Below are 9,352 nucleotides of genomic sequence, written 5' to 3'. Positions count from 1 at the left end.
GATTAGGTGAATTTTACGGTTCGGCCGAATTTTCGGTCTTCCGAAAAATATACCCCGGTCCAGAGGGCATAGGCATCACCGGGGGGGCCGGACGGTCCGAATGGCGTCGGTCCCGGTCGAATAGCTTCGATCCCGGCTGACATATAGACGATTAGGTGAATTTTACGGTTCGGCCGAATTTTCGGTCTTCCGAAAAAGATACCCCGGTCCAGAGGGCATAGGCATCACCGGGGGGGCCGGACGGTCCGAATGGCGTCGGTCCCGGTCGAATAGCTTCGATCCCGGCTGACATATAGACGATTAGGTGAATTTTACGGTTCGGCCGAATTTTCGGTCTTCCGAAAAATATACCCCGGTCCAGAGGGCATAGGCATCACCGGGGGGGCCGGACGGTCCGAATGGCGTCGGTCCCGGTCGAATAGCTTCGATCCCGGCTGACATATAGACGATTAGGTGAATTTTACGGTTCGGCCGAATTTTCGGTCTTCCGAAAAAGATACCCCGGTCCAGAGGGCATAGGCATCACCGGGGGGGCCGGACGGTCCGAATGGCGTCGGTCCCGGTCGAATAGCTTCGATCCCGGCTGACATATAGACGATTAGGTGAATTTTACGGTTCGGCCGAATTTTCGGTCTTCCGAAAAATATACCCCGGTCCAGAGGGCATAGGCATCACCGGGGGGGCCGGACGGTCCGAATGGCGTCGGTCCCGGTCGAATAGCTTCGATCCCGGCTGACATATAGACGATTAGGTGAATTTTACGGTTCGGCCGAATTTTCGGTCTTCCGAAAAATATACCCCGGTCCAGAGGGCATAGGCATCACCGGGGGGGCCGGACGGTCCGAATGGCGTCGGTCCCGGTCGAATAGCTTCGATCCCGGCTGACATATAGACGATTAGGTGAATTTTACGGTTCGGCCGAATTTTCGGTCTTCCGAAAAAGATACCCCGGTCCAGAGGGCATAGGCATCACCGGGGGGGCCGGACGGTCCGAATGGCGTCGGTCCCGGTCGAATAGCTTCGATCCCGGCTGACATATAGACGATTAGGTGAATTTTACGGTTCGGCCGAATTTTCGGTCTTCCGAAAAATATACCCCGGTCCAGAGGGCATAGGCATCACCGGGGGGGCCGGACGGTCCGAATGGCGTCGGTCCCGGTCGAATAGCTTCGATCCCGGCTGACATATAGACGATTAGGTGAATTTTACGGTTCGGCCGAATTTTCGGTCTTCCGAAAAAGATACCCCGGTCCAGAGGGCATAGGCATCACCGGGGGGGCCGGACGGTCCGAATGGCGTCGGTCCCGGTCGAATAGCTTCGATCCCGGCTGACATATAGACGATTAGGTGAATTTTACGGTTCGGCCGAATTTTCGGTCTTCCGAAAAATATACCCCGGTCCAGAGGGCATAGGCATCACCGGGGGGGCCGGACGGTCCGAATGGCGTCGGTCCCGGTCGAATAGCTTCGATCCCGGCTGACATATAGACGATTAGGTGAATTTTACGGTTCGGCCGAATTTTCGGTCTTCCGAAAAAGATACCCCGGTCCAGAGGGCATAGGCATCACCGGGGGGGCCGGACGGTCCGAATGGCGTCGGTCCCGGTCGAATAGCTTCGATCCCGGCTGACATATAGACGATTAGGTGAATTTTACGGTTCGGCCGAATTTTCGGTCTTCCGAAAAATATACCCCGGTCCAGAGGGCATAGGCATCACCGGGGGGGCCGGACGGTCCGAATGGCGTCGGTCCCGGTCGAATAGCTTCGATCCCGGCTGACATATAGACGATTAGGTGAATTTTACGGTTCGGCCGAATTTTCGGTCTTCCGAAAAATATACCCCGGTCCAGAGGGCATAGGCATCACCGGGGGGGCCGGACGGTCCGAATGGCGTCGGTCCCGGTCGAATAGCTTCGATCCCGGCTGACATATAGACGATTAGGTGAATTTTACGGTTCGGCCGAATTTTCGGTCTTCCGAAAAAGATACCCCGGTCCAGAGGGCATAGGCATCACCGGGGGGGCCGGACGGTCCGAATGGCGTCGGTCCCGGTCGAATAGCTTCGATCCCGGCTGACATATAGACGATTAGGTGAATTTTACGGTTCGGCCGAATTTTCGGTCTTCCGAAAAATATACCCCGGTCCAGAGGGCATAGGCATCACCGGGGGGGCCGGACGGTCCGAATGGCGTCGGTCCCGGTCGAATAGCTTCGATCCCGGCTGACATATAGACGATTAGGTGAATTTTACGGTTCGGCCGAATTTTCGGTCTTCCGAAAAAGATACCCCGGTCCAGAGGGCATAGGCATCACCGGGGGGGCCGGACGGTCCGAATGGCGTCGGTCCCGGTCGAATAGCTTCGATCCCGGCTGACATATAGACGATTAGGTGAATTTTACGGTTCGGCCGAATTTTCGGTCTTCCGAAAAAGATACCCCGGTCCAGAGGGCATAGGCATCACCGGGGGGGCCGGACGGTCCGAATGGCGTCGGTCCCGGTCGAATAGCTTCGATCCCGGCTGACATATAGACGATTAGGTGAATTTTACGGTTCGGCCGAATTTTCGGTCTTCCGAAAAAGATACCCCGGTCCAGAGGGCATAGGCATCACCGGGGGGGCCGGACGGTCCGAATGGCGTCGGTCCCGGTCGAATAGCTTCGATCCCGGCTGAGATATAGCGATTTTTTTGTTGTTGGGCATGCACAGATTGTTCGGGGGTGTCGTAGTCTTTTACTGCGGAGGATTGTCATTGTCCGGCTTGAAAACATTTTCTCGGACTCTATCGCCGTCGGGCATGCACGGATATTTAACTTTTTTTTTGTTGGGCATGCAAGGTTTAGGCGGGATGTCGTTGTCTTTTACTGCTGAGAATTTGTCATTGTCCGGCTTGAAAACATTTTCTCGGACTCTGTCGCCGTCGGGCATGCACGGATATTTAACTTTTTTTTTGTCGGGCATGCACGGTTTAGGCGGGATGTCGTTGTCTTTTACTGCGGAGAATTTGTCATAGTCCGGCTTGAAAACATTTTCTCGGACTCTGTCGCCGTCGTGCATGCACGGATATTTAACTTTTTTTTTGTTGGGGATGCACGGTTTAGGCGGGATGTCGTTGTCTTTTACTGCGGAGAATTTGTCATTGTCCGGCTTGAGAACATTTTCTCGGACTCTGTCGCCGTTGGGCATGCACGGATATTTAACTTTTTTTTTGTTGGGCATGCACGGTTTAGGCGGGATGTCGTTGTCTTTTACTGCGGAGAATTTGTCATTGTCCGGCTTGAAAACATTTTCTCGGACTCTGTCGCCGTCGGGCATGCACGGATATTTAACTTTTTTTTTGTTGGGGATGCACGGTTTAGGCGGGATGTCGTTGTCTTTTACTGCGGAGAATTTGTCATTGTCCGGCTTGAGAACATTTTCTCGGACTCTGTCGCCGTCGGGCATGCACGGATATTTAAGTTTTTTTTTTTGTTGGGCATGCACTATTTAGGCGGGATGTCGTAGTCTTTTACTGCGGAGAATTTGTCATTGTCCGGCTTGAGAACATTTTCTTGGACTCTGTCGCCGTTGGGCATGCACGGATATTTAACTTTTTTTTTTGTTGGGCATGCACATTTTAGGCGGGATGTCGTAGTCTTTTACTGCGGAGAATTTGTCATTGTCCGGCTTGAGAACATTTTCTCGGACTCTGTCGCCGTTGGGCATGCACGGATATTTACCTTTTTTTGTTTGTTGGGCATGCACATTTTAGGCGGGATGTTGTAGTCTTTTACTGCGGAGAATTTGTCATTGTCCGGCTTGAGAACATTTTCTCGGACTCTGTCGCCGTTGGGCATGCACGGATATTTAACTTTTTTTTTTGTTGGGCATGCACATTTTAGGCGGGATGTCGTAGTCTTTTACTGCGGAGAATTTGTCATTGTCCGGCTTGAGAACATTTTCTCGGACTCTGTCGCCGTTGGGCATGCACGGATATTTAACTTTTTTTTTTTGTTGGGCATGCACATTTTAGGCGGGATGTTGTAGTCTTTTACTGCGGAGAATTTGTCATTGTCCGGCTTGAGAACATTTTCTCGGACTCTGTCGCCGTTGGGCATGCACGGATATTTAACTTTTTTTTTTGTTGGGCATGCACATTTTAGGCGGGATGTCGTAGTCTTTTACTGCGGAGAATTTGTCATTGTCCGGCTTGAGAACATTTTCTCGGACTCTGTCGCCGTTGGGCATGCACGGATATTTAACTTTTTTTTTTTGTTGGGCATGCACATTTTAGGCGGGATGTCGTAGTCTTTTACTGCGGAGAATTTGTCATTGTCCGGCTTGAGAACATTTTCTCGGACTCTGTCGCCGTTGTGCATGCACGGATATTTAACTTTTTTTTTTTGTTGGGCATGCACATTTTAGGCGGGATGTCGTAGTCTTTTACTGCGGAGAATTTGTCATTGTCCGGCTTGAGAACATTTTCTCGGACTCTGTCGCCGTTGGGCATGCACGTTTCTTTAACTTTTTTTGTTGTTGGCCATGCACGTTTCTTTTATTTTTCTTTTTTTGACAGAAATTTTTCTAAGTCGATAGGGGACGGGTTCCCTCTCTATTCGAGAATGTTTTCGCATTCATTCGTCGCATATATCCTTTTCAGCTTTAACTTTTAGTACATTTCGTACCGATGTGTGACCCACTCGGAGTCAATTTTGAGAGTATTATAAGGGGATATGGTCTTGGCTTGGGGCCCCCCCCGACGTGCCTTCGCTACACGGCGTTCAGTTATCTTGCGTTTCTGTTTCACCGGGCGTCCGGTGCGTCTTCCTTGCCTACTTCTCTCGTTCGCGGCGGCTGTTTATGCTGGTCTTTGCTGGTTATTCGGCCGCTCGGCGGGTTTTTCGCTGGTTCAGCTGGCAAATGTTCTCCGGCCTCGGCTTTTGTGCATTTGTTCGAGCTCAGTTGCGGTCGTCCTTAGCATTCGCCCTTTATGCTCGGTAGCCGAAAGTAAGTTGTCGTCGTGCGCGTAGCGCGTGCATTGTGGTCCTCTCTGGTATTGAACGGGTCGTCGGGGTGATTATACGAAATGTATTTTCATTTGGGCGTGGTTTAAGTGACCTGCTTCTTAACTCGCTTCGCCGTCGTCCTTTGAGGCCGCCTTTAGACACATTTAGGCTATCTTGCATCGTTTCCCGGAGTGCTAAGTCGACGTCCCGCTTTGTTGCTCGTAGCACGTTTGTCGATTAACAGGCTGTAGCAGAGCTTTTTAGACGGTAAGCGGTGTTTTTCGCCTTGTCGGGGTGGTTGTTTTTGCTTCCATTCGTAGTAGAGCGTTGCTCTCCCTAACCCGACTCGGTCGCTATTCCGCTCGTTTTTTTTTTGCCAGCTGCCGCCTAGATCACGGATTGCTTTGTTATTGCGCCCGTCCGGCAGACGAACCGCTTGCTGACCAGTAATTCTTGTGTTCGCCACAGTTATTGGCTGCTATTCGGTTTCATTGCTGTGTACGGGGAAGCTGTCGAGCTCTCTGCGGTTTACGCTACACAGGCCGGCTAGGTCATCCATCGGGTGAAAGTTTTCACATTCGCGCCTTGAGATCATTGTTCGGTGTTCTATCGTCATTGCTTTCGGTGCTGTACCGGTGAAAGACCTCCGGCGTCCATTTGCGCTTTTCTGTTTTGCTGTCTGTGGGTGCGGCGAGCCGCTGCTTTCGGCCGGCTGTATCCCTTCGTAGAAGGGGCCAGTATCGGTTTGGTTTTTGCGGTAGGCTTGCCCACTGGATCAGTTTGCGATGTTCAGATTGCTTGATGGATTTAGTTGTGCTCTTCATCGGGCGAAGTCTTTCGCACTCGCGCCTTGAGAGCTATATTCGGTGTTTTATCCGTTTGTTGCTTTCGGCTGCTGTACCGATGCGAGCAGTCTGCTTTCGCGCATAGGCGAGCCTTGTTTTCAATTGGCATGCCTTCGCGTTGGCCACAGTGTTAGTCCGATATTCGGATACCTGCGGTGTGTGCGCTTCACTGGCGTTCGGTTGAACTCTGCATCGGGTGAAATATTTCACACTCGCGGCCTCGAGAGCTAAAAGTTCGGTGTTATATCGGCTCTGCTTTCGGCTGCTGTACCGGTGCGAGCCCTCCGGCGTCGGCCGTAGCGTATTTCTGCGGGACCGTTTACGGACTCTGCGAGCCGCTTCTTTCGGCCGCCCTGTGGATCTTTTCTCGACATCGCGGCTTTCATTTGCTTTTCGGCAGTTCGGGCGTCGCCCGCAGTTGCGCACCCGGCGAGCCGCTTCTTTCGGCCGGCTGTACCCTTCCTGGAAGGGCCGGTATCGGTCTGGTTTTTGCGGCAGGCTCACCGTGCGTGTCTGCGGTCACAGTTACAGTCCCGCTGTTCGGACTGCGGTCGGTTTTACTCTGCATCGGGTGAAATATTTCACACTCGCGGCCTCGAGAGCTGGTGTTATATCGGCTTTCGGCTGCTGTACTGGTGCGAGCCTTCCGGCCTCGGCCGTTCATGGATTTGGCGAGCCGCTTCTTTCGGCCGGTATAGGTCTGGTTTTTGCGGCAGGCTCGCCCTGTGATTCGTTTTGCGATTCGCCCTATCTGGTCGTCTGCCTGTGTAAAGGTCTTGATGTTGGAGGACCTGCGTTCTTCGCAACGCCCGCTGATCTGTCGTGCTCAGCTTAGGGTGAAAATTCTTTTCACATTCGCCGCCTCGAGAGCTACAATTCGGTGTTGTATCCGCATTGCTTGCTTTCGGCCGCTGTACCTATGCGAGCCTTCAGACTTTGGCCGTCGCGTTGTTCCGTAGGATTGTTTACGGGCGCGGCGAGCTACTGCTTTCGGCCGGCCGTACCCTTCCACGAAGGGCCGGCATCGGCTTGGTTTTTGCGGTATGCTTGCCCCCTAAATGGGTTGGCGTAGTCACATGTCAGGCAATCCGCGGCCCTCATTGCTCGGAGACTTGAGTGCGAAAAGCTGCAGTCTTGCAGTCCAGTATGCCAGTTTCCCGCGGCTTGAGGCGTATTTCACGCGGTTGCTCTGGCGGGATAACGCTTGTGACGCCGGCTCTTCGGGCCGGTTATTTAGTTTGCCGGAGTTAAGGTCGGTCCCCGCCTTGCGAGGTGTACCGTTTTCCTTCCTCCGGTCTCTCCGCTGAATTTCTCTGCACCCTCTTTTTTCCGCGGCGATTACGACCATTTTGCGCTTTCGGCCGTGCATCCTCTCAGAAGGAGCGCCGGTCTTATTTAAACGGTTATCCGCGCGCATGAAGCGCGGTCAACGTTAGACGGGCGGCCTGTTCGGCCGTCCTGACGTGCGTGTGGAATTAAGAAAGGAAACTATCGACCGTTGTTCTCTTTTGATGATAGACTATCTATCTGCGGTTCGGTCGCTACGCCGTACGGCTAGCCCGATAATGTTTTGCGGACTACCGGCCGCCGGGTCGCTTTGGCGTGCCCTCCGGCCGGCCGGCCGGGCGGCGTTCGTCGGCGGACTCAGTCCGCCGTTCGTTCGCCGTTCCGGCAGCGGGAAGCTTTTGTTTAGCTCCCTGGTTGATCCTGCCAGTAGTCATATGCTTGTCTCAAAGATTAAGCCATGCAAGTCTCAGTACAAGCCGAACTAAGGTGAAACCGCAAAAGGCTCATTAAATCAGTTATGGTTCCTTGGATCGTACAATCCATTACTTGGATAACTGTGGTAATTCTAGAGCTAATACATGCAAACAGAGTCCCGACCAGAAATGGAAGGGACGCTTTTATTAGATCAAAACCAATCGACGTCCGTCTTCCTCCGGGTCGACGGCGCCGTACTCCTTGGTGACTCTGAATAACTTTTGGCAGATCGCACGGTCTTCGAACCGGCGACGCATCCTTCAAATGTCTGCCTTATCAACTGTCGATGGTAGGTTCTGCGCCTACCATGGTTGTAACGGGTAACGGGGAATCAGGGTTCGATTCCGGAGAGGGAGCCTGAGAAACGGCTACCACATCCAAGGAAGGCAGCAGGCGCGCAAATTACCCACTCCCGGCACGGGGAGGTAGTGACGAAAAATAACGATACGGGACTCATCCGAGGCCCCGTAATCGGAATGAGTATACTCTAAATCCTTATACGAGTATCAATTGGAGGGCAAGTCTGGTGCCAGCAGCCGCGGTAATTCCAGCTCCAATAGCGTATATTAAAGTTGTTGCGGTTAAAAAGCTCGTAGTTGGATCTGTGTCCCGCACCGTCGGTTCACCGCCTGTCGGTGTTCAACTGGTGTGTATGCGGGACGTCCTGCCGGTGGCGGTCCGGTTCCCCGTGGGTACGTAGGGGCGTCCTTGCTTACGCTTGCGTCGTCCCCGAAGGCCTGCGCGGTGTATCCGGCCGCCTTTTCAATCCCGTCGCGGTGCTCTTCACTGAGTGTCGAGGCGGGCCGGCACGTTTACTTTGAACAAATTAGAGTGCTTTAAGCAGGCCCTGTCCCGCCTGTATGTTGTGTGCATGGAATAATGGAATAGGACCTCGGTTCTATTTTGTTGGTTTTCGGAATCTGAGGTAATGATCAATGGGGACAGGCGGGGGCATTCGTATTGCGACGTTAGAGGTGAAATTCTTGGATCGTCGCAAGACGGACCGAAGCGAAAGCATTTGCCAAGTATGTTCTCGTCGATCAAGAACGAAAGTTAGAGGTTCGAAGGCGATCAGATACCGCCCTAGTTCTAACCATAAACTATGCCTGCCAGCGATCCGCCGAAGTTCCTCCGATGACTCGGCGGGCAGCTTCCGGGAAACCAGAGCTTTTGGGTTCCGGGGGAAGTATGGTTGCAAAGCTGAAACTTAAAGGAATTGACGGAAGGGCACCACCAGGAGTGGAGCCTGCGGCTTAATTTGACTCAACACGGGAAAACTCACCAGGCCCGGACACCGGAAGGATTGACAGATTGAGAGCTCTTTCTTGATTCGGTGGGTGGTGGTGCATGGCCGTTCTTAGTTGGTGGAGCGATTTGTCTGGTTAATTCCGATAACGAACGAGACTCTAGCCTACTAACTAGGCGTACCCGGTATCCACAATCGTGCTACCGGCGGTCAAATTTCTTCTTAGAGGGACAGGCGGCTTCTAGCCGCAAGAGACTGAGCAATAACAGGTCTGTGATGCCCTTAGATGTCCTGGGCCGCACGCGCGCTACACTGAAGGAATCAGCGTGTCTTCCCTGTCCGAAAGGACCGGGTAACCCGCTGAACCTCCTTTGTGCTAGGGATTGGGGCTTGCAATTGTTCCCCATGAACGAGGAATTCCCAGTAAGCGCGAGTCATAAGCTCGCGTTGATTACGTCCCTGCCCTTTGTACACACCGCCCGTCGCTACTACCGATTGAATGATTTAGTGAGGTCT

General features: G+C 52.9%; 1 non-coding gene across 1 annotated transcript in view; it reads left to right on the top strand.

Moving 5' to 3' along the window:
• The first annotated feature begins 7,523 nt into the window (after positions 1-7,523).
• The window catches only part of LOC142318628 (small subunit ribosomal RNA), a 1,957-nt gene continuing 128 nt past the window's right edge, over positions 7,524-9,352 (top strand). Inside the window, exon 1 of the ribosomal RNA XR_012754996.1 lies at positions 7,524-9,352. This exon is cut by the window's right edge and continues 128 nt beyond it. This is a non-coding gene — a ribosomal RNA (small subunit ribosomal RNA).

This window comes from Lycorma delicatula, chromosome 1, assembly GCF_047948215.1.
Source record: "Lycorma delicatula isolate Av1 chromosome 1, ASM4794821v1, whole genome shotgun sequence".
Taxonomy (NCBI): Eukaryota; Metazoa; Arthropoda; class Insecta; order Hemiptera; family Fulgoridae; genus Lycorma; species Lycorma delicatula.
Note: the sequence above shows the minus strand (reverse complement) of the source record. Positions and strands in the feature narration are given on the sequence as shown.